We start from the raw sequence: 21248 nt of genomic DNA, 5'->3' as shown, positions 1-21248 counted from the left end.
TATACCATACTACATCAGTATACCATACTACATCTGTATACCATACATCTGTATATCATACATCAGTATACCATACTACATCAGTATACCATATTACATCAGTATACCATACTACATCAGTATACCATAGTACATCAGTATACCGTACTACATCAGTATACTTCAAATTGTCTTTGCTTAATCATGTAACTAAAATTTTTAAAAGAACCTGCTTAACATTTCAACCTTTAAATGTGAATTTCATCTTAAATGCAAAATTACAATCTGATACACATGAATATAAATTTTATGAATGAAGTGCATAAACCAAAAGTCACTCATTTTCACAACCAATGCAGTAAATAACACAATTTCTCTGGTGTATGGGAGAACCAGACCCATATGTGTAATTTACAGTTAGTGTGCAGCTGTCAAATTTTGCAACATGGCAGATTTCATCAGCTGAATTACTGAAAGTTTCTCTTGGAGGCCAGGCTGGTATCAGTTGAACTGTTTCTGGCAGGACGGTGTGAATGGCTCTGGTGGGGACTTGGCATGGGAATGGTGGGGACTTGGCTTGGGAATGGTGGGGACTTGATGTGGGAATGACAGCATTATTTTGACCATTCTTTACAGTGAGATTGGACATATTCTTGAAACTTTCAATTTAGCAGATTCCTAAGAGAGAATCTTGCTAATTTCCTTTTACATGTCAAGTTGGGTTATGGTTTAGCTGTTCAAACTTCTTCACCTGTAACCTGGCAACTACAAGGAAGAATTAGTTCCAACCTCTTCTGAGAATATGGTGATAAAGAATCAGAAAAGGTCAGTATCATTTTCCAACTTAGTAGGAAATGATGGTAAATTTCCATTCTGTTATCGGCTGAGCTGTTTCTAGTAGGATATTATGAAAGGATCTGATAGGGATGGCATGGGAATGACGGCATTATCTGACAATAGCAATAAACGGCATTATTTGACAATAGCAATAAAATGAGTTTCAAAACAGCAACTGTGGTGGTCATCTTATATGTCAGAGTATCACCATTTTCATTTAGGCACAATCAGACATCAGAAGTCAAATGGTGAAAACTCCATGGTGATATGACTTTCCACTGAGAGTTATGTTAACAAGATTTTAATGATGGCTGTCATAGTTACCATAATGGATATAGGAATTTCACCATTTTCAACCAGATCCAACTGTACACAATAAACATTATCATAGTGAAACTCATGTTGTTATGAAAATCCATTCAGGAGGAGTAGCTATAAGATGATTTTCAAGATGGCAGCTAAAGAGTCCAAAATGGATGTCTGATCAGAATCATTTTCATGTTGGGCCAACTAAACAGACATCATACAAACTTCCTGTTGAAAACCCATTTCTGTTCAGATGTGGTAACAAGGTTTTCAAGATGGCTACCATGGTGGCCATATTGGCAGAGTTTTATTTAGGTTCAACCAGACATCATAACAGGTCTTTTGCTGAAACCCCATATTAATATGACCATCCATTCAGGTGGAGTAGCAATAACAAGATTCTCAAGATGGCTGCTGTAGTGGGGACTATTCTGTATGTCCAAGCATCACCATTTTCATTAAGACCAACTAGAATGTGTCACCAGATTAATGGCATTCCTCTAGTAATTCAGCAGTAGCAATAACAAACCTGCAGTAATAGACAAACAAATGTCAGACAACAAACAATTACGCCATCCTATAAGCTCTAAGCTAAAATCGATAGGTGTATAATAAATTTTGAAATACAGTTCAAGTATGGTAGTCAAGAATCTGACCCTGCAAAGAAAGTGAACCAGTCTTCAAGACTCTATAAATCACAGCTGCAGTCTTATGACATCAATACAACATGGAGAACAAACTGCAGTAAACCCCATATAAAAGGAAGGCAGAAAAATGATATCATTACATTCAAACTTTATTATAACTTAGGTAAAAACTTGTGTAAAACACCAGGAGGAACTCCATGATGTGCTCCATAACAACCTGTACATCATTATCAATGGATCTGACTATAAAACTTTACCCTTTTTCTGCATGAAATTATACATAAAGTTTTGGGTCTGAGATTAAATTTTGTACTCAGTACATCATACAAAGTAGGATCCAAATTGTGTCTGTTGATCAGTTTCTATGTTGTTTGCTCTACTGCTTACTCCTAACAAACTGCACAGACCCCGATCTGCATGCACATTATGTGACAGTAGATATGAGTCTGTGCAGTTTGCAGTTGAACTCTACTCATAAACGAGTATGCACAGCAGTGTAATATGCATGGAAGTAAAACCATGCAAGAAAGCTCCACAACATTTTAGTAATCTGAAGAAAGGACCTGCATGTTGAACGCCAGACTGTATCATTGCTGTAGAAACATGTGACCTAGAACACAAGGTCAATAAACAGTGAGCATGTCACAGACCTTATTGTCTTAGCTTCATAATTCATCCAGTATATGAAGAAAATCCATCAAGGAGTATAGTAACTATTATCCCAATTGTGATAAGAATCTATAAAGCATTTCAAATTTATATATAACTGAAAAACATGAACGAAAACCTTATTAAAAAAAACTGCTGAGGATGCCATTGGAAGGATGTCTTGCTTTCTACCAATATGGACCTAACAAAAGTTTTGTGCATTTTACTGCTAGAAGTGTCACACAAATACTAATATTGGTGCATCTGGATCACTGAAACCAGAACCTGGTTTCATAAATTTAAGTACCATATGCATTATAAGATGAATCCAACTGCAAACTGCACAGACTAGATCTACCATTAGCCAACAGATCTGGGTCTGTGCAGTTTGTAATGAATAATTAGTAGAACAACAACACAGACCCTGATTTGCGGCAACTTATGCTATTGCAGATCAGGAGCTTTGCCATTTGACTTGACTTACAAGCCAGTATATACATTAGATACAAGGTTTAGTTTTTCCAACACAACTAGTTGGAAAGTATATCAGTGCTACATTCTACCAATGCTTTATAAAAGGTCCATCACAGAAATCCTGTATACATTTGTTTTCAGGAAACTTTTATTCTGATACCAACTTTTGAATTAAGAATAAAGATATTAAAAATGACAAAAATTGTACCATTATTCTCCTTCATCTAATGTTGCTGTTCACAGGATGCAAGCAATCCATATTATTTATTCCACCAAAGATGAACACCAGACAGGAATATTAGCATGATCTGAAATGAAAATAAAAATGGTCATGTAGGATAAGCCCTGCAACAGTTGTTACCTTTGTTGGTTAATCCTCACACATTGCATGCATCCATATCTGCCAAGACAGCATGCAAATCTGTATCCAACTTAGTAATGAGCATATAGGTATGGCCATGGATTCAAATATTGTTTGTTTAAAACACTGTTTCCATTTAGTCATGTTCCCCAATTAGTTTCACAAAGAACAAAAGCTTTTCACACTTTTCACTTTGCAGCACTCCTCACTGCAAGATCCTTCATTACACACACTATTCCTATTACAAGATGAATACTGAAACACCATATGACTATTTATTCAGGAAAATTAGTCACAAGATTTTCAAGATGGACACTCTGGCAGCCATATTAGACATCAGACTGGCATCATTTTCAATACAAGATCAACTTGAAAGCATAATTATTACAAATCTATGGTCTTAAACCAAGTAATAAAAAAGATCAACAATCAACAAGTTTTGTACAATTTAACAAATAATTTATTTTCCTGTAAATACAATGTGAACTTACAGTATTGCAAATTAAATCCCAAACAGTCCAAAACGTTCTATCACAAGTCCTATTGAATAAAGTTCTAATTAAATTCTAGTGGTTTTCAAAATAAGATCCAGCACTGAAGGTGTTGATGTGCTTGTAGAAATGTTATTTACTGGAATACAAAGTGCTCTTAAATAATATTCTTGGACAGAAACATTAACTTGGAATTATAGTGAATTCAGACAAGGACATCTTGGATTATATTATTGTGATTACTTGGTAGCTCTTAAATAATATTCTTGGACAGAAACATTAAAATGGATTTATAGTGAATCTTGGATTTTATTACTGTGTTTAATTGGAAGCTCTTAAAATATTCTTGGACAGAAACATTAACTTGGAAAAATAGTGAATTCAGACAAGGACAACATGGATTATATTACTGTGATTAATTGGAAGCACACTTAAGGATACTGGTATATTAGTACATTCAAAATTACAGGCATATAATGCCCTCAATGGTGGATCTTATTTTAAAAACATGACTGGACTTTAGAACAAATTTTTCAATATTAAGTTTCTGCAAATAATTCTTTACAGTAACTTCTCCATTAAGGCATAATATTACATCACATACTGTCAATTAACATCAAGGCATAATATTACATACAGTACTGTCAATTAACATCAAGGCATAATATTACATACAGTACTGTCAATTAACATCAAGGCATAATATTACATCCACAGACTGAGCACTAACAACAGTACTCCCTCTATGTAACACTGTTCATGGGAGCTACACAGCTGACCCATGTTATAAAGGAGGCCACTTTATACTGAAGGATATTTGAACAAAAACAGAACATTTAATGAATATATATATATATATATATATATATATATATATATATATATATATATATATATATATATATATATATATATATATATATATATATAAACACTTTTTAATTCATGATAATTAGCCAAGAACAAAAATTAAAGGAAATAATTCAAAGAGCAATGATAAAACAAAACTAAAATAATATAATTGAATCCATTACCATACTAAGGGGTGTTAAAGTAAGGAAACACTATATTTTGTCAGGCAAAAATTATTACAGATTTTGTCACTGCAGCAAACTATATATATAAAAACCAAAACCAACAATGATCATCACATCAAAACAACAAGAACCATTCCCCAATCCATAAATTCCTGTATCAGTATCATTTTTTCTCAAAACCACACAAATATATGCCCTCAAAAATAAATGAATTTACAGTAATAATATTGGAGACAGACTAAATATGCTTGCTTCAACTACACCTAAATGATCACTGGTTTAATGAAAAACCACCTGGCTGCAAAGAATCTCTACTATCCTTAAGGAAAAGCCACCTGTTTTTGCCTCTGAAAGTTGAAAGTAGGATGGCATGTTTCTACTAATGAGTCAACCCTAAAACTGAAAGTTGAAAGTAGGATGGCATATTTCTACTAATGAATCAACCCTAAAACTGAAAGTTGAAAGTAGGATGGCACATTTCTACTAATGAGTCAACCCTAAAACTGAGCTCATGTAAAACTTTGTTGATCTCCTTCCTTCTCTACCTCCAAAAGTTAATCCATTCCAGATTTTGGCATTACAATGGGTGGGCCAATCTTGTTCAACACAGTGGCAGTTAAATGTACAGACTGTTCCTCTGAGAGCTCCTGTGTAAATGCTCTTTAATGTAAGGTAACACTTTATAGCTGATGAGGTTAACAATAAGAATTCTGATGTGGTGGAAAGCAAAAACTATGAATGAATCAGGAGTGAGACTGATCCGCCCCCCCCCCCCCCATTCTATTACTGATAAAACAGTTTCTTATCTTTAACAGGTTCTTAAATCATTCAAGTTGTTACATCCAGTGTGTTTATAGATATTATGTTTTCAAACACCAAAAAACCTAACAGTGATCTACACATTGAGCTATAACAAGATTTTTCCCCTTAACTGAAACTGCACACTCAGCATAATGTACCAGTAGATCTGGGTCTGTGCTGTTTGTTAAGAGTAATCAGTAGAACAAACAATATAGACCCTGATCTGCAGGTGCATTATGTGATGGCAGATCAGGAACTTTGTGGTCTGCAGTTTGACTCAACTTAAAAGCAAGTGCGTACAGTAACATTTGGGGAAAAATTCTTTGCTTTCATTTGAAGAAAAAAAGCTGAATTTTCTAAATATTGGTAGATAATAAGAGGTTATGGCACAGCATAAACATTTAATGCTAAGCGCCAAGCAAGGCAGCTACTAATACTGTTTTTATAAGTCATTGCTATGACTTGGCCAGGGTTTGAACCCACAACCTCCCGCATATGAGGCAGATGATCAAAAACTACTCAGGCCACTGGAGCATCACCCATGAAGATGAAGCAAATTATTTCTGCATGAAAACTGTACCAAGATATCAATAAAATCAAATGAAATTAACTTACCACAGCTAATAAATAACAAAAATATATTTACAGTAAATCGATAACTAATATATTAATAAAATTAACTTATAATACACATGAATTAACATAATAGTCCTTCAAATACAGATAAAACCTGCAATAGCAGCCAAATGCATATCACAACCACCTGCTTATATAAACTTAAAATGCATTAGGTTCCATTTATATAAATAGAGCACTCCCTCGCTATAAGGACCTTTATTATAATATGGTTCCTGTTATAAGGCATATATGGTCATTTATCCCGTTTCATTAGGTGGCAGCAAAATTATGTTCCATGCATTTTATTTTAAGGCAGAAACACTATATGGTAGTATACACAAGGACTCCCATGGAAAGCATTATAATAAGGGAGTACTTGTAATGTACTTCATTATAGGGTATATAAGGCAGTATACTCTATGACTCCCATGGACAGCATTATAATGAGTGAATAATGTATCATGTACTTCATTGTAAGGTGGTCTCACTATAAGACAATATACTCTATGGATCCCATGGACAACATTATAATGAGTGAATAATGCATCATCTACTTCATTGTAAGGTGGTCTCACTATAAGGCAGTATACTCTATGGCTCCCATGGACATCATTATAATGTGGGAGTACTGTAACATATATTTCATTATAAGGCAGTTTAACTATAAGATGGGATACTCTATAGAGGGTTTCACGGTTAGTATCTCCCCTTGAAAACACCAGAGGGTATCTCTGTGCAACTCACTTCCGGATAGTTCAGTCAATTAAGATGGCAGATGTAGATCAAGAAAATGTGACAGACATTATGCAATCAGGATCGATACCTCACATCTTAAAAAAAAATTCTATCAATATCTGATCAATTGTTTTTACATTTTTGGTCCCGACTAACTTGCGCTGCTCCCAACTTTCAAATAAATATTCTCTTCCCATTTCAGAACTTCATTATCTTTCCATTACTACCTTGTGCTCTAATTTGTATTATTTGATTGTGTGAAAGTATATCGCTGTGTAAAAAGTTCTTGCAATTTATCTCGCTTGAAGAATAATGAAAATGTTTTTTTTTTACAGCTTCAATCACAGCAGTTAATGGAGGTTGAACGACGAGAAAAAAATTCTAATGTCTTAAGGTTCTTTTATTATTCATTTAGACTGTTTTTTTTTCTATTAATGTTCATTATATTTTTCATGAAATAACTTGAGTTTTTTCAAAATGCACAAATGTCAACCACGCTTGAACAGACAGGTGCACGTACAAGTCTCCTCGATGATTATTTTAATTTTATTTTCTTGCATGGTTGGAATTTTTAGAGTATACAGTTTGGAGAAATATATGTGTTAGACACAAAATGCATGCATAGGACATTAGTGGCTCTCACCTATCTGCCTGTCTGTATGTCTGTCTCATTTCATCTGGTGCATGGGTATGTATATCCTCGAATGAATGTGTGTTCACATAAGTATGTTACATAAGCATACTTAAAGTTAAAAACGAGCATAAAATGAAGCTAAGATAGAAAGAGTGACTGATAGATAAAGACAACAAATATGAATATTTGTGAGTATCCATTTATTATTGACTTGTAGAGTATGTTTTAACAAGCAGTGTCTTTTTTTAAATCATACTGTTTGCAATTTCACACTAGGTCACGTGGATCAATATTGATTTTAAAGGCGAACAAAAGTAATAGGACGGAATCTGTGAAATAACTGGATCTTTAAAACTTACATATTTGATGCAAGGAAAGTTAAATAGAATTAAACTAATTTTAAGAAGGCTATTCTAGATGAATTTGCTGGTGGCAATCAGAAATTTTGTCTAAAGACCACAGCAAATTTAACTGTTATTACGTGTCAGCATAAGCAAAGAAAAATCATGCTGAAAGTTATTGCATGTACCGTCTGATACTTAATGTTTCAAAAGTCGAAAAGAAAATGAAACAAAAGAAACATCATTGGACATGTTATTTAATCTGAATATTGTATGATATTTACACCCAAATGTGAAAATATGTTCCGGCTGCGTTTATTACACTCCTTTATCGTTATGATAGCTAATGTAATTATTGCTTTGTTAAGTTCCTCTGAATACACTGAAATACTGTGTTCCATCTTTTTTTAAAAACTTTTCTGGTTTAAAATATTCAGCATCACAAATCAGCTGACGTATCGAATTCGTGTTATAATTTTTTTATCGAACAGGTGTTATAACTTTCTAAAATCGTGTTATAAACGAACTATCAGCCTTGCAAAAGTAACTGAGAAAGAAGGATATATCAACATAAGAATGCATATTGTTGATTGTTTTCGTTAAAGTTATATAACCAAAAATGTGCAACAAATGTTTAAAATTGGAGAGCAGAGTGAAATGTTCCTACAAATGTATCTGAAGTTATGGATAATGAATCTATATTATCAGTATGGACAGTGTATTTAATTTAATTATTTGATATCATTTAAGTATGGAAAGTAAATATTATTTAATTCTCTGATATAAGTATGAACACTGAATCTAATTATCTTGTTGTTGTTGTTGTGGGGCTTTAACGCCATTTTTCAGCACACGATAGGCTATACATGGCGGCCATTATTAATGGTGGAGGAAGAACCCGGGGAAAACCCCAGAAAGAACCACTGACCCACGAGAAGCTACTGGCAAGCCTTCTCATATACCCACATTGGCTGAATTCGAGACTCAAACCAACGCAGACAGAGGTGAGATTGCAGTGATCCGTATCGGAGAGCAATTTAGACCATTCAGCCACTCTGGGCCCCTTCTAATTATCTGATTTAATGACTAATTATTTTCCTAGCATGAACAAAAGATGTTTGACATATAATTGATCATTGGTTTAACCATAATGATCTATATAGTACAGCTAAGATTCCTTCCTTTGTTGACTTTATCTTTCGCTAACCAAGTGTAGAACGGTGAACTATCCGGAACTGGAAATTTTTTGTGGGCATGTGCATTGGAGATAAGGGAGGTAATTTTAGGTGCTATGATCAGTAACTCCATTGCAACCGTGAAACCCCTTATAGGACTCACGGTACTAATTCAGTTCCAACAGTAAACCAATGCAAACACCATGATATTAACACATTAACCCCTGGAGGTTTTTGTCATTTTCACCTGAAAATCGAGTAGGAAACACATTTTGAAAGCTATTTCTGAATAGATCCGAAAACACCAAATCCCAGGTGATCTTTCAATAACATACTGCCTAGTTGTATCAGAAACATAGTTTTTCATTGGCTATTTGGCTCGCACATGAGCAGAATGGTGTAAGTTGGAGTTCTTTATTTTTGTTGTTTTTTTTTTTTAAACGGAAGCATTATTTTTGTTTTGAGACCACTCTTTATACCAAATGCCCATCTTATCCTATTTTTTGCAAAGGTTCACCTGTCTCTTTGCAGTTCATACCGGTTTGCCTTAGATCTGAGACCAAAAGTATAAAATCTGGACACAAAATCGGATTTCGACCACGGGCAAATTTTGGGTTGAAAATAAAGCAGGTCCAAAATATGAGGTTTTTCCTTCTGTATTTTGTAGTGCAACTAGATATTCCAGATTATTTGGTATTATTGTAGAGCTACATCTGTCTACCTTTCTATAATACCACCCACTTTAGTGTATCATGCATGACCATGATGCTAAAGAGCTTGGCAGTAGGCTACTACCTCCTGCCACATTAACTCGTCGCTAGGGGTTAATGTGTTAAAAATTCAATAACTTTAAATTTCTGAGTGCTCATGATCAAATCTATATTTATCAGCATAGATGAAACCTGGATGAAAGCTTCTGTCTAGAGAAAGGATATGAGCCACAACATTTTCTGGACCTGCATATGTTTGAAATGGGTGCTTTCAATTCTGCACAAGAGTCAGGTGCTAATTTCAGTAATGAGTGTTCCAAAATTCAAGACTGCTAAAGGTTTGAAATTCCATGAATAAAACAATGTCACTATTTTTTCCATTTACAACTTGGATAAGCTCTCTAAAGATTCTTTTTCCTAAGAAAATAACTTACATTACTAACCAATCCTGGCCAGCCAAACCCATATATACTGTATTTTACATTCACCTATTTCCAGGTTGGTTCCCATTTTTCCATATTATTAGTACCATGTGTCCTATAGCTTCCATGGACAGTTTTAAAATGAAGCACTCTTCATTACAAGGCAGTCTCACTAAAAGGTGGTATATTCTATGGCTCCCAAGGACAACATTATAATGAGTGAATACTGTGTCACATACTTCATTATAAGGTGGTCTCACTATAGGGCAGTATACTCTGTGGTTCCCATGGACAACATTATAATGTGGGAGTACTGTTTATTACTAGTGCACTAATAATGTGCCCAGCCCAGGACTTGTCTGGATTTTTTTAAGAGGAGGTGGGTTTATTAGCAGATAAGAAAGAAGGGCAACTCAACAAATTGTTGTAAAAGTCAGGGACAGGCTTTATCATTAAGCATGAAAAAATGAAGACTGGGGACCTGACTTTGAAAATGAAACCTGGGGAACTTGAAAATTTTCAAATGCAAGAAAATAAGGCTTACTGGTCTATCCCTTAGTTAATTTTTTGTTTTTGAGTTTTATTTTTGTTTATCTTTCAAATATGTCAAAAATAATTCATGAGGAATTTCAATTTAGTATTGATCAAAATTAGGAAAATAAACATAATTTTGGACCGGAAATTTGGACCCAAAACTGATCTAGGAAATTCATGTGCCAAAAAAAACTTACGAAAGCAAAACTACGGTTCACATTTATTGAACAGGTACCAATCAATATTCATGAATATGTGAAATATAATTTCTCTGAAAAGCATTTAAAAACCATGTGTGGAAAGTCAGTTGATCTAACTTTACCATATACACTCACTGATAAGACAAGTCCAACTGCAAACTGTATAGACCCAGATCTGCCAGCAGAACAAAACAAACCCAATAATTGGCAGGTACATTATTCTATGGCAAATCAGGGCTTTGTTGTTTGCAGATTAAAGAATTATAAGCAAGCATATATGATATATAAGTGAGCATGTATAGTACATACTTTTTTTATCATGATGTACATCACTACTGGGATTAATGATTCCATTACAAATATAGGCTTGATTGTGGATTGCAGAACACTGACAGATGATAACCATCTACCCACAGGAACTTTACAATATGAATGACTTGTATTATGGGATGATTACTGTCACTATTTTCACATTCAAGTGAGAGTTCAGGAGACAGACAGAGAGATGAGAATAAAATATACAAAGATAAACGGTTGTATGAAACAATGAAAATGTAACACCACAGCTGATTTCTCATCAAATAAATTTGTTACACTGTTGACCATTCTATACAGTATAGTCACAACAGTTCACAACTTGAGTAGACAACTCAAAGATGATTTCAGTCATACTAAAGTAACTTAAAGGAGACTAGAAATCAAAATTTTCCTTTTACGTATTTAATTATCTACAGATTTTAATTCGACTGTCATGTTTATAAATTAAATATTGTAAGCGGGAAGTGATTTTATTGCATAGAAGATACCACGATTCCGTAAATTGCCGAGTTTTTCCGAGTTTTGATGAGACGACAGATCACGTGATACCGTGACGCAATGCTAGCCAGTCCTCCAATACAAACATAAACACTGGCGAGCGAGGCAGACGGAAGGAGACCACATTTGGGTTGCACATTCAAAACTTGAATCTGCAGTCTGATATAATAGTTTATGTACCGTACTGGTCAGTGCTAAAAGAAATTTTTTAGGCACAGGCCCCGGGCTGGTGACTTTAATAAACTCAAGCCCTGACTGAAATTCCACAAGCCCAGACAGTTCATACCAGTCAACTCTCAAGCCGGGAGAAAAACCTCCGATTTTGGGGATATTTCCTCATCTACATCCCGATCTCGTAATATCTCTAAATTTTTCGCAGCGAAGTCCCGATTATTACATTATGTCTGTCAATTTTCATGTCAGAAGAAAAAAACCCAACCCCAAACCATTTATAAATAGATACAGCGTATGCAATCCACAGTCTAAACTTCCACACTGCAGACATCGTTGTGATATGACTGAAAAATTGTTAAAGCTACATTAAAAATTCAAATCACACACACACGTCTAAATCCAGCACTGGATGAAATAATTAATATCACACAACAGTTTTCTTTCTCTTTTTTTCTTCTTCAGTAAATAGAAAGTGAAAATTAAACATTATTCAAGTAAGATTCAGATGTTTTTAAACAACTACAACAGTACTATATTATAAAAAAAATTAAAAGAAATTGTCACCAATTAGCTTAAATGAATGATCACTGTGAAATTTTCTCTGCAAACAAAATCGCATCTCCATTTCCACCAAAGAAACTCGACCAGTTAACACCTGACATTCCTCTACCGTATATGTAAAGTTTAATTACCATGATTAAATTACAAGGAATAAAACAAAATATACCATGCAGTATATGTGGCCCTAAAGAACTAATTCTGAATAAATATTTTGTTCAGCAAACTGTGTTACATGCATTAAGACTTAAACCTGAAGTCCATGGCATCGAAAGTAACAACAAAATAGGCATCGTTTATTTGGAAATCAATTGCTGGTGCTTACACATACACACACTGTCGAACATGGTTTCTTTGAAGTATGTCCGAAGGGCAGTCCTTTTCACAAGATCAATGCAAGGATAAGGAGTATGTTCATTAGTCACACCGGCTTTATTGTTTGCGTACTTAAATCAAAACTTTAGCCAGAGCTGACCAGAATATGCAAAATGGGCTTGTCCTGGGGGAATAATAAGGCGTATCACATGGAGAAAAGGTACGTCCCATGGGCGCTCACACATTGGGGCAAGGGGTTGGGTCAATAGTCACCCCCCCCCCCAGTTTCTATTGTCAGCCATTTAATGTGAAACTTTGACCTCTTTTGTTTTAATCGCTGCTATTTAAACTGCACAAGGAATAGTTTTATATCAGTTCCAATCATTGCAGATTACCGTTTATACATACTACATGTATACAATGATTTTTTTTTAAAATTTGTAATTTTTATAAGATTACTGAAAATTGTGATTTCTCGAAACACGACAGGTTTAGAATCTTATTTTTGGCAAAGCCTCCATTTGATTAAAATCAAATCTAAATTTCACCTTGGACAGTAGTGATTTGATTTAGATTGTGCCGTGTTAAGGCATGTATGTCAACATCTTGAAAATACATTTATTCATTTCACCAGCGCGATCAAAGTTTCCTCAGGCAAATAATTTTTGTTTCGACAAGCCTGATGGGCACCTCACTTTGAATACAGGATGGGCCGGAACTAAAACCAGAGGCACCCAGGGTGTCGGGCTATCAGATATATTTTTAGCACTGCTGGTGTAGATAAAAGATCTGTGAATTGATTGTTGCATTTTGTGGTCACTTACTCGGCCTTCTGCCTATTTTCATAACTCGCACGTTTAGCTTTTTTTCCGGGATTTAAAATATTCAACGTTATGTCTGGAACAGCGCCAACTTTTAGTCTAAGCCTAGCATTTGCATATCCTTGAGCTGCCATTTTTTCAGAATCCCTCTCGTAACAGTCCTTTGAGAAATGTAACAAGCACAGAGTGCTGTATGGTGTTGCTTTGAAATCGACTGGTTTGTAATAATGTATCCATTCTTTCATTATGCCTTTATCTTTCGGAAAAGAAAAAAAATGTTGTCCACAGGCTTTTCTTAATGTTCTATTACACCCGTAAGCAACGCAAAACGGTATTGTCTTTTACTCTGGCAACTCCCACTTGTGCTGCTGGAGTCGCTACTATGACGTCACATCCCGAAAGTAACTGAATAGGTGCGGAAATTTTGCATACGAGGTCACGGAAATTCAGCTCCTAGAAGATAGGCCAATATTTTAATATTGGCATTACGGTCGCAGATGATACTTCAGAATAAGGTTTTCTGCTATAGTACTTTTATTATTATTCTATATTTACATTGGTTTCTGATCTCCTTTAACCTCCACATGGTTTGAGTCATATTTAACAAGCAGCCTGCAAAGAGTCATGATTCAGAGACAAACATCAGAGGGGAAAAAAATGATGCAATATCAAGTTCCCCTGGAATCAATTCCTGCAGCCTCTTTTATTCCTGCTATTTATAAATGATTTGCCACTTAAAACAGGTGATATAATATCCTCATGAATGATGTTAAATGCATAGAAATTCAAAGCTGTACTACAAGTGTAAGCTGCACAACAGCTGTTAATAAGACCGACTATTCGTGTAAGGAAAGTGGAATTATAATAACTGCTGATAAAAATTTACCGAATATACTCACTTAAAAGACAAATTCAACTGCAAACTGCACAGACACAGACCTGCCATTGCATAATGCACCAGCAAATCTGGGTCTGTGAAGTTTGTTAGGAGTAATCAGTAGAACAAACAACACAGACCCTGATCTGCAGCTGCATTATGTTATGGTCAATCAAGATATTTATTGCTTTTATTTTGACTTAACTTACAAGTGTGTACATATGGGAAGTATTTCTCATAGTCACTAATGCAAAATAACCACAGCTGACTAAGGAAAACCTTGATAGCAATTTATTAAAAGTTATTTGGAAGGACAAAACACTGGACGAGTTTTTGAAGACATGACCTAAACTGATCTCCACAAATTGAGTCACATAACACATCATACTTTGGGGTCTCAGGAAAACTAAAAGCATTGCATACCTGTAAAAGATATACTTAATTTTTTATAAAACTACATACTGACTATTACAAGATTGGCATAACTTGTTCTGAAGCAAATTTAATGAAGATTTTCAAACTTGCCAAATTTACTGCACATGTACTTTGGATGAAGCTGTGCACAGGATGTCCTGTAGTATGTACCTTATTTACTCGCTTATAACTTGAGTCTAACAACAAATTGCACAGACCCAGATCTGCCAGTGCATTATACTATAGCAGATCAGTATCTTTGTTCTTTGTAGTTTGACTTGACTTATAACTGAGTACATACAGCATTACCAAGACAGTTTACTTGGTAGGTAATCTCTGTTTAAATAACTATAGTTACAAAATGGTAAAGACTGTACAGTTTCATCCAACACTGTTCCAAATTGTATTTAAAAAAATGTTTCATTACAGAAAATTTGTGAATAAAAGTAATAAACAAAACACAGACATATTGATGAAAGAATATTCTGGCTCACTAATCTAGAATCACATTTTAAAGGAAATCAAGCAAGCTCTTTCCATTATTGCATTTCAAAACACTGTTACTAATTGGATGAAATTAGAATTTATACACGTAGTTAAACCCACTTTATTTATGTATTTTCATATCATCTATTAAGGAGTGTTGACTTGTAAATACTTATTTTTCTGGCAAGAGACAACATGTATGAGGATCCTTAGCCTCTATACGAGTGATACTACTCTGTAAATTTTGTATACAGCATATAATTGTACTGAAAAACAGCCATTTTCAATAAATAATAACATTATTATTATTATTACTATCATTATTATTATTATTATTATCATTACTATTGTTATCTTCATGCATGTTTACCTATATAGCCACTTAAAACAACCCTCCAACTGAAAACTTTAACAATCAAATATCAATTAGCTTAACATTCACCCACCAACTATTTAAATATCCATATATTATCTTTAAATCTGTATGACTAATGATCTATTCAACCATCCATGTTTTCCATACATGAGTATTGGCAACTGTGGCAGTCATCAAATAGATTCAGCATTTATATACACAAGTATTGGCAACTGTGGCAGTCATCAAATAGAATCAGCATTACCATACACGAGTATTGGCAACTGTGGCATTCATCAATAGAATGAGCATTTCCATACAAGAGTATTGGCAACTGTGGCATTCATCAATAGAATGAGCATTTCCATACAAGAGTATTGGCAACTGTGGCAGTCATCAATAGAATCAGCAGTACCATGTATACTCGCTTATAGGATGAATCCAACTGCACAGACCCGTATCTGCTGTCACATAATGCACCTGATCTGGGTCTGTGCAGTTTGTTAGGAGTAATCAGAACAACAAACAACACAGACCCTGATCTGCAGGCACATTATGCTATAGAAGATGTTGACCTTTGTTGTTTGTAGTTTGACTCAAATTGTAAGCATGTATATATGCTAACTTTGAAAAACGTTAAACAATAAGAACTTTGCTCTTAGGACAAGAGTATCCCTACCTGTGACAATGCAGGACAAGAGTATTCCTACCTGTGACAATGCAAGACAAGAGTATCCCTACCTGTGACAATGTAGGACAAGAGTATCCCTACCTGTGACAATGCAGGACAAGAGTATCCCTACCTGTGACAATGCAGGACAAGAGTATCCCTACCTGTGACAATGCAGGACAAGAGTATCCCTACCTGTGACAATGCAAGACATGAAATATTGAAGACAATGACCTGGTTTGTAGTAAACCGTATATTCTGAGAAATGAAGATAAGAATTTAATGAAATGTGTATTTAACTCTCTGGTCTTAACATTTTAAAAATCTGACATGATATTTTTGTGAACACTGCAAAACACAAACTTATAACACAAGACTGTGCCATCAAGACCATGCCTTTTTGAATGCTTAAAACAGCCAACTGACCTAGACCAATTCACAGTGCATTCAATTATATACCTCTATCCAGAGTCTTCTGACAGTCATCAAGTACAATAATTTCAAACAGGCACATCTGGATATTTTTTTCCCCCCAAACATGCAGGTCTGGAAATTTTTCACCACATCAAAGTTTATATTGATGAAATATGTTATCATAAAACATGGACTTTGCAAGATGAATGCACTGACAGATTCTGACTAAATGCTTAGGGGCTCCAGTGGTCTAAGGCACTCACCTTTATATATCACTTGACATCTGACAACTGTGGGCATGCAAGAAAGCTTGACAGTAGCATCCAATGGGTTGGTGGTTCTTCCTGGGCTCTTGTTCCACAAAAAATACTGACTGACGTGTTTAGCCTACCTATCAGGTGCTTAAAAAATGCAATGAACCTACAAAACCAAGTCAATCCAAGCTAAGTCTAAACACCTAAAACTAATTCGGGGGTTTTTCTGGGTTGCAATTTGAATGCACCAACAAGATTCTTCAAGCATTTTGAATCAATTTTGTTTGCATGAAACACAAATACAACACTTACCTAGCATCATGTACTCATATTGATGCATCACTTTACATCAGGGGTATCAAACCTTTCTTAGACTGGGGGGCTGGGGGGCCAAAACAGATAAAATAATTAAGGTCGTGGGCAGCATGAGCAAAATTAGTTTCTTATCACTAATTGTGGATATTAATTAAAATGCATATTTTGAAAAGAACTGCCTACATGGCCACGAGCTGCACAATGTAATGGACCAGGCTGCATGCAGCCCATGGGTTGGACACACTTGCTTTACATGGTTTTTTGTGCTCAGTAAATGAACAGTGATGGAAAAATTAACTAAGTCTCACCAAAGCTACATATATGAAATATAGTTTAAGGTAAGCTACTCAACTGATAAAGCTGATTTGCTGAAATGCATCCCTTCACCACAAACCATGATCAGCATTACCAATATTGGCTTTATATATGTTTAAACATATATTCTAGCTTTAGTTTATTGCAGCCTAAACATAATTATGATATATATGCTAAACTTGAAATTGCAGTAAAACACCTGCCTACCATAGAGACAGTGACATAAAACTATGTAATTGATGTGTTAGGGAAAATGTGTAAACAGGTGATAGGACATGTACCATATATACCCCCTCACAAGTCAAGTCCAACTGCAAAGAACACACATTTTTGCCAAAACATAATGCACTTGAAGAGCAAGGTCTGTTATTTTGTGTACCAATTACTTCCAACACACTGCATGCATAGAGACCTGGATCTGCTGGCACAAAATGCACCAGTAGATCTAGGAACCTGCAGTTTGCAGTTGGACTACACTTATAATTGAGTCTATTATCATCCAAAATATCAGCTTAATTCTGAGCCAAGTCTGATGCTAAAGTGAGCAGGTGGACCATTCTAGGAATCTTGGCTGACTCAGATCCTAAACATGCAGATAATAACAGACAGGAAGTAGTAATCATTTTCCCCCTCCCACTACTGGTTCTTGTTAACCATGCTAGCAACAGGTTGCTGCTGCTGATCAAAGCTCAACCACAGCTCCAGTCAATTAAAGCAACAGGTCTTCAAATTCCCCTCCTTTACAAACCCTTACATGTATTACAAGAATTTTCTTTTACAAATGTTTGTACAATTAATCCATATGAATGGATTTCAATGAATTTAGACTTTTCAGATGCATGGGGCGGGGAGGCAAAAATAAAATTGAAAGTTAATATAATGACTGAAAAATGAATGTGAAAAGATGTTATCCATTTAATCAAACCACATGAGGTCACCAAAATTTTTCAATCGTTCACTCTTCTAATTGCTAAACATTCAAATACCCAAAATATTATACTTGCTCTGAAATATGATTTTCATGAAAAACAAAATTCTTATATTTTCTTTTACTCCTTTGAATTCATTTTTTTTTTGTAGTGGATATAAATTATCATTTTGCAGACACCAAATAAATATTAATTTCAACTTAAATTTATGGACAGAGGAAGACATCCTACTGTCTTTACAGATTCCATAAATACTCGCATAACGCACTGGGTCTATTTTAATTGTTCTACTGTTTACTCCTAACAAACTGTACAGACCAAGATCTGCTGACACCTAATGTGCCAGCATTTCTGCGCCTGTGCATTTTGCAGTTGGTTGTTGTTGTTGTTGTTGTGGGGCTTAACACCATTTTTCAGCACACGATAGGCTATGCATGGCAGCCAGTATTAATGGTGGAGGAAGAACCCGGGAAGAACCACCGACCCACGAGAAGCTACTAGCAAGCTTTCTCACATACCCACATTGGCTGAATTCTAGACTCAAACCCATGCAGACAGAGGTGAGATGGCAGTGATCTGCAACGGAGTGCGCTTTAGACCACTCTGCCACTCGGGGTCCCAGTTTGTAGTTGGACTTGTAAGCAAGTATAGATGGTAACTGTTCATTGGTTTGTTAAATTTGTGATTACTCTTAACCAAATGAATAAAAGTGAACTTGCAGTATTCTATATAAATTCTGGCCAACTACCATCACATTTTATTTCATATCAAAATTTACAACTTGTCATAGACAAGTGTAATGCTGTTATGTTTACAAAAATTTCTAAAAATGCACAAAGTATACAATAACCAAAATGATGCCATTTAATCAAAACAATTAAAAACTCAACCTTTCTCCCAATCTGTACATTAGGCTCTAAGTTAGAATGTATGTTTAGGGTTTTCTTGGCACATCAGCACAACCCTGGCTATCTGCCAAGTGCTAGCTTAGCTCCACAAATATAAAAGGAATACTGCACCAAACTTTAAGATAATCATTTAAATTTAATTTAAATATGTAGTCCTTCAAGATAAAACGAAGATCTTGGTTAAAATATCAAGGTTAAATAGTACTCAAATCATTAAGACGATAACCCTGCCAAATAAATGTTCTTAAAATTATCATTTAACTTTGTAACATAAGCTACATTCTTTGAAAAGTCAAAGTTCTTTTGCTAGTGGAACATCATTAAAAAAAAAAATGCTTGACAAAGTTGACAGCATAAAATTTCTGTCTTGCAGTTTGAAAGTTGACCCATTTGACAATAATTAATTCCACTGATAGTGGACACTCACAAAGAATGCATTCCAATTGAGATTCGCCCTTCAGGGGATATGACCTTGGAAGAAACAAAACCTTAAGACTACACCTTGACCATGAGCTAAACATTCTACCCCAAAAGTTCTTTGTTCTTCTCTATTGTCAATTACTATCACTCACCTGTTGTGGCAGGTGTTTTGCTCTGGCTTAAATATAATAACACTAGCTTCCACTCCTTGGGGAAAACCATTGGTTCAAACCTAAATACAAAACCCTATAAAAATTCCATAACATCAGCTCAGCATATGCTTTTACTCAACCATACTTCCTTCAAGCAACAAAAAAATCCAGAACATTTTTCTATCAAACCAGACCAGGCAACAAGGGATAATAATAGCAAAGGTAGAAGAGATAATAAGTGAATATGGTCATAAAAGATAACATCTACACAGTCAAAGCTGTTCTATCATTCAGGTCTGTGGGCAAGATCAGATTCAAACTAGGATCAATCACAAATTACGGTTGTAAGCAGAAAGTTTCTATCCTATCATTTATCAGCATGAACAAAATGGCAATGGCTATCTCCATCTTTTTCTAAAATCACGGGTTAACAAGTATTTTTGCATTATGCAAAATTAAGCACTTCCTTTTTTGTGTTGTTTTAAACCCATATCCACATGTATCATACGAAACCATGTAATCAAAACTCTGTCTTACTGTTACCTTATTAGAATTCTGTACATTCATATAAATTTGTATTTTTGTGCAAATTTGCTACTTGTGAAAAGTGAAAGAGAAGTCACCTTCATACAGAACCATGACAGATAAAGATGTTGCAAAATGATGTATTTGTTACGTAATGAAATGGTCATGTTTTTCTACTATAATAATTACCCATAAATTCCATATTTGTGCTATGATTTACCATAACATCCATATTTCTAATATGATGATTTACTTGTGCAATCCACATTCCTACAATGATTTACCCATACCATCCAAATTTTTTTACTATAATCAATTACCCACAACATCCACATTTTTACTATGATTACCATATTCATCAACATCTGTACAATAATAATTAACCATAACATCCACATTTCTAAAACTATGATTTACTCATACAATCCCCATTTGTACTGTAACGATTTACCAACAAGATCCACATTTCTACTATGATTTACCCATACATACATTTCTACTATGATTTACCCATAACATGCGCATTTCTATTATAATAATTTAACCATACCATCCACATTTCTACTGTTGTTGTTGTGGG

General features: G+C 34.8%; 1 long non-coding RNA gene across 1 annotated transcript in view; it reads right to left on the bottom strand.

Moving 5' to 3' along the window:
* LOC149802665 (uncharacterized) overlaps positions 1 to 21248 on the bottom strand; it is a 178016-nt gene that overhangs the window by 95523 nt on the left and 61245 nt on the right. Inside the window, exon 5 of the long non-coding RNA XR_016419928.1 lies at positions 3100 to 3199. This is a non-coding gene — a long non-coding RNA (uncharacterized LOC149802665). The remainder of the gene's footprint in view (positions 1 to 3099; positions 3200 to 21248) is intronic.

This window comes from Sinohyriopsis cumingii, chromosome 3 (genome assembly GCF_028554795.1).
Source record: "Sinohyriopsis cumingii isolate HCF-2022 chromosome 3, ASM2855479v2, whole genome shotgun sequence".
In the NCBI taxonomy this organism is placed as follows: domain Eukaryota; kingdom Metazoa; phylum Mollusca; class Bivalvia; order Unionida; family Unionidae; genus Sinohyriopsis; species Sinohyriopsis cumingii.
Note: the sequence above shows the minus strand (reverse complement) of the source record. Positions and strands in the feature narration are given on the sequence as shown.